The sequence below is a fragment of the Tachypleus tridentatus genome, chromosome 1 (assembly GCF_004210375.1).
Source record: "Tachypleus tridentatus isolate NWPU-2018 chromosome 1, ASM421037v1, whole genome shotgun sequence".
NCBI lineage: Eukaryota > Metazoa > Arthropoda > Merostomata > Xiphosura > Limulidae > Tachypleus > Tachypleus tridentatus.
This window is the reverse complement of record NC_134825.1, coordinates 167969087-167975086: the sequence shown is the minus strand read 5'-3', so window position 1 is coordinate 167975086 and position 6000 is coordinate 167969087.

Below are 6000 nucleotides of genomic sequence, written 5' to 3'. Positions count from 1 at the left end.
CGCGAAATCCCTCCCTAAGGCTTCACCGCTAAAATCCAAGTAAAGAAAACTTTTCGAAAAAGAAAATAAATGTCAGAACAGCTAATGCCAATTCTACAAAAACAATACGAACCAGGTATTAGGGAAGGCACTTGCATCGTCCCTACATAATAGCAAAACCCTACTTATTTTGTTTACATTGTTTTTGAAGGATTGATATTAGCCATCCCTATTTATCTCCTTTTTTGAAAAGTTTCTTGTTGCAGTGTTCCGTAAGAAGATTGTATTTATAATCAAGTTTTAAATACAGTGAGGTTCCAACTAATATTTATTCTTTATCTATTATTGGCTAGTTATTCCAGTTTCACGCTGTACTTGGGCTTTTTAAAGGGACACTAAATTTCTGTAAAAAAAACAACTTAACATTTTAGGGTAATGATGACATCGTTTACACTAGAATTATGATCTTTTTAAAATTATTACTAAGTATTAATAATGCTTATAAAAGCGGATACTCAGTTTGAAATCATATAATCGTATTTAATGTGGTTTACTCCATTGTTTGGATTATTGAGTTAACATGTAATAAAAAGAAAGAACAGCAATACATTCAAACTCGTTCTTATGATACATTCCTAGAAATGTGATTTAGTCATCACAAAGATACTGTTATAAAAGGAAGAACTTCATAATCTTGTAAAGTTTTGATGACGTATTGAGGAGATATTTGAAATAACATTTCAATGAGCAACCTAAGCCATCCCTACATAGCAGTTGGGCGAAGCATGGCCAGGTGGTTAAGGCACTCGACTCGTTATCCTAGAGTCGCGGGTTCAAATTCCCGTTACACCAAACATGCTTGCCCTTTCAGCCGTTGGGGCGTTATAATGTTGGTAAAATAGTAGCCCAAGAGTTAGCGGTGGGTGGTGATGACTATCTGCCTTCCCTCTAGTCTTGCACTGCTAAATTAGGGACGGCTAATGCAAATAGCCCTCTTGTAGCTTTGTGCGAAATTCAAAACCAACCAATCAAAACATAGCAGTGTTGCTACCTGCACAGTAGAAAGAACACAGCGAAAATTACATAAAGTGATTTTGTAATCATGCAGTTCACCAGAACTTATGCACTAATACTTCACTAACATGATTCCTTACTACTGATAACGAATTAAAAAAAAACAACACAGACAAGACACGTTTAACAAACAACAAAAAAACTCCATAAAAAACAAACTTATCACTGGTATTATTCCACAGATAGAAAATATTAGCTTAGTCTCATCAGAAATTTGGAAGAGACTAGAACATAAATATGTTCTTAACATAACAATTAGATTCGTTTTTATCCCGGAATGAAAATTAAACGCATGTTTGGAAAATTGGATAACAAACTTCCTCCACCAGAAAAATACATGCGAAATAAAGCGTATCAATTACCCAGTCTTTACCAAGGTAAAACAGGACGTTACTTGAACATCACGTTAAAATAATACTAAACCCCCCTTTCCCAATTCCATGAATAAAACCAACCGCAATTTTTTTTAGCAAAATGTAACAGTAGTCGAACAGGAACCTAAAATTTAAATATCAGTGATTGAAACGTTATACCTTCTCTAAAAATTAATCTTACTTACTATAAAAGCTGTAAGCTGTAATATATTATACTTTATCAATAAGTAAACTCGAAACGAAACTGTTAGAATGATGATTTAAATACTAAATCCTTCTTTACCTTGTGTATTTGAGGTGGATGTCACCAGTGGTCGAAACGTCGCACCTTTACAACAAATATTCTTCCCTACTGTAAAATCTGTAACTAATTATAAAATAATACTTAAAATTTACCAGTAAATTAAAAAAGAAAGTATTAAAGTCTCCTTTCCCAGAGGTCAGTTTATATTCTTATTCTTCTATTTGTATTTGTTTCCATTTAGTGTACTATTGTTTACCGATATTGTTTGAGATCTGCTGTCATTCTACACTGTGGTCTTCTTGTATTGTTTTAAAGTGCTATTACTTTATACTAACATCTTCTGGAATTATATCAGGTATACATTGTGTTAGGCCCCCAAATGGCTCAACAGTAAATCTGAAGACCTATGATACCATCGGATATCGATACCCATGATATCCATAGCAAAGGTAGCCTATTGTGCAACGTTTTGCTTAATAAATAAAGAAACGCCGTCTTAGATTCGCTATCATTCGTGAGTTTGGTCTTTTCAAGGCTTTCTTCGAGATCCATCATCGCTTTGTATACTGTCAAATTTTGTGTATCTTTGTTTCAGAAATGGCTGTATACATTGCCAGTTGTTTATTTTATTTTGTCTGTTATCACTTTACATTTTCGTATTGCGCCATTGTAATAATTGATACCTTTTGTTTAAGTTATGATTATCATATAAGAATATGCAAATTAATATACTTATAGTTCGCACTTGTAATGAACTAATGTCAAAGTATCCAACTCAATGGACGACCACTGGCATTTTATGACACAATGACCTAATGCCCACGAGCACCTAATTGTTGCGTATGGCAATATAATGGGATACTTTATACGCTACGTGACGTTAGATAAGAAATGTGACCTACAGCTCAATCAGCTGTGCTAATTCTGATTGTTAACGGCTCTTTTGTGCTAATGACCATTGAGGAGTTGTAGGTGGCTTGATTGTCGTCGACTAGAAGAGTGATGCTCTAATATAACTTTATACACTGTTCTTCACCCTACTTCCTCCCGTAGCTTAGTGGTAAGTCTGGGGTTAAAAATCGAGTTTCGACACTCACCGTGGGCACAGCACTTGATAGCCCATTGTGTAGATTTTTTCGCTTAATAATAATAATAGAACAAAAGGTTTCTTAATGATCTGTATATTTCTTCTAGCACCAGTCGACATTCGATCCAGGTCACCACAAACCCCACCAGTCGTCTCCTGGTCTCCAGAATCCGGCCTTGGAGAAAATAAATCTCCATCTTCCTCGTTCAGCTCCGCACGGCAACCCATCAAACAGATAGGAGGCGCTGTTTCGTCAGCAGCAGCCACACCCCCTTTAACTAGACGTGGCGGTGGTCAGACCTTGTCTCCTGTAGAGAGTCTTAACGGTACTGCTGATGTAGAAACGAGGCATCGTAACTCGCACGATCCAGTCGCACCGACCAGGTAGGTATTCGTAGGTTATCACTTTTATCAGATCTAAGTGTATCAATTCATATAAGTGGCATAAACGTAGCTTGTTATTAACTAAGTTAATTGTCTTTCTAAAGTCCACCCTTCCTTAGAATTCAGTAGGAAGAAGTACTTTAAAACTTTGATACAACTTGAAATTGAAATTTTCGTATTTGTTTAGAACTGACAAGAAGGTCTGTAAATTTAATTTGCCAAATTGACTGATAATGTTGGTTGTTCACTTAATTCGATAGACCATATGGAAATATTTTGACGTATCAATGTTTATAGTATGTTATGGTCAATGAGCATCAGATGTTAAAGTTTCGTTTTTCTTTCTGTCGATCTCTAAACTTCTAGGGATATTGATTACGTGTTACTTTGTTATCAGATAGTCTTGAGTAGAATCAATGTTTAAACGGTTACTTATGTACATCTTCGCCCCATCAGACTGAAGGCAACAAATTCGAATTTTTAGTGTATGCTGATGTGAAATATTTCTCTCACCATTGAAAGGAGTTTTATTTCTATCCGTAGTGTTAATCTGAACTTTATTACAAAATATCTAGTTAAATCACGGAGTAAATTTACTTTTACATTAAGTTTAGTTAATATCTGTTCCAGTGACGTAGCCAGGGTTTTACTGAAATGATCATTAAAACAAATAAAATTAAATATAATAATATTTGTAGAACTTTTATTTATTTTTCATTAAATAACACAAACTGGATTTTATATGTAAAAGCTGAAAAATAATATTTGATCAATATACCTAGATTTTCAGGGGCTGAACTCCCCTTGGCTGCATACCCTGGTATGTATAGAGAGAACGAAACATAGGGGTTATTAATTGAGTATGTCGATAGATAGACTGGTGATGTCTTATTCTCTAAATAATTGAGTGTGTCGATAGATAGACTGGTGATGTCTTATTCTCTAAATAATTGAGTGTGTCGATAGATAGACTGGTGATGTCTTATTCTCTAAATAATTGAGTGTGTCGATAGATAGACTGGTGATGTCTTATTCTCTAAATAATTGAGTGTGTCGATAGATAGACTGGTGATGTCTTATTCTCTAAATAATTGAGTGTGTCGATAGATAGACTGGTGATGTCTTATTCTCTAAATAATTGAGTGTGTCGATAGATAGACTGGTGATACCTTATTCACTAAATAGAGTGTGTCGATAGATAGACTGGTGATATCTTATTCTCTAAATAATTGGGTATGTCGATAGATAGACTGGTGATACCTTATTCTCTAAATAATTGAGTATGTCGATTGACAGACTGATGATATCTTATTCTCTAAATAATTGGGTATGTCGATGGATAGACTGGTGACATCTTATTCTCTAAATAATTGGGTATGTCGATGGATAGACTGGTGACATCTTATTCTCTAAATAATTGGGTATGTCGATGGATAGACTGGTGACATCTTATTCTCTAAATAATTGGGTATGTCGATAGATAGACTGGTGATACCTTATTCTCTAAATAATTGAGTATGTCGATTGACAGACTGATGATATCTTATTCTCTAAATAATTGGGTATGTCGATGGATAGACTGGTGACATCTTATTCTCTAAATAATTGGGTATGTCGATGGATAGACTGGTGACATCTTATTCTCTAAATAATTGGGTATGTCGATGGATAGACTGGTGACATCTTATTCTCTAAATAATTGAGTATGTCGATAGATAGACTGATGATATCTTATTCTCTAAATAATTGGGTATGTCGATAGATAGACTGGTGATATCTTATTCACTGAATAATTGAGTATGTCGATAGATAGACTGGTGATACCTTATTCTCCAAATTATTTTTAGAAGGTCTCTTCGTGAATCTTAAGATCAGTATTTAACAGAATAAAACTTAATTCTGCAATAGAAGGTATTAGGAGAATATCGGACTGACGCACCAACTGGCTTGGTGACTGATTTTTCTTTCGTTTAATATTCCGAGCCTCGGGTTATGTTATTTATCAAACACGTATGTGCCACCGAATCTAGTATTAGCTTCCGGAGACCAAGGGTGGCGTTTTAGTTTAGCTATAATTTGTCATGCAGACCAGCGATTTCTCCTGGGACAGCAGCCTTCTTTCCCTCAAAATGTGACATACTGCATAGGCTAGCATGGATTATTGGACTACATGTCTTCCGTGAAATAGATGTTTTTAAATTATAAACTCCTCTAGAGACGTGCCTTGATAGTGCATGAAATGTTGTTTTCATGAATCTTTTTCTATTGTAACTATTCCATCGACTCTCATTTTGAAACTCATGTTTTGTGAGTAACTGCATATCAAAACTGGACATTTCCTTTATTTTGGTTGGCGGAAGAAAGTTATATAAATTTGACTATAGGCTGGTTGTTGTTACATCTGTTACAGCGCATTCCGAAGGTTTTAGTGACAATAACCCTGTTTATCCATCTGTCACGTTAGAATACAGCGTACGTACCCGTAGGTTTTTGTGTCACCTACCTTGTTTATCCGATCTTTTATAATCATTATTTTTTATTTTACCACGTTTAGTTTTTGTTTCAGAATTCAAAACCAGAGACGCATAATAATATTTCAAATACCTGTCGGTTAATAAACCTAACCGTTGTTCAATCGAAAAAATAGTTATTGTTGCTATTCGACGCCACTTAAATCAACAACAGCTAATGAATGTAAGGGTAGAGCCTACGTTATGTTTATTGATAGAACTAATTAAATTAGAATAGGTAGCCATATACACTTCTCTACAGCATTATTATTAACACTTGCAAGAATAACATCTGTAATTATAATAATGTCAGATCACATAACCACTGATTACTGATGGTTAAAGGTC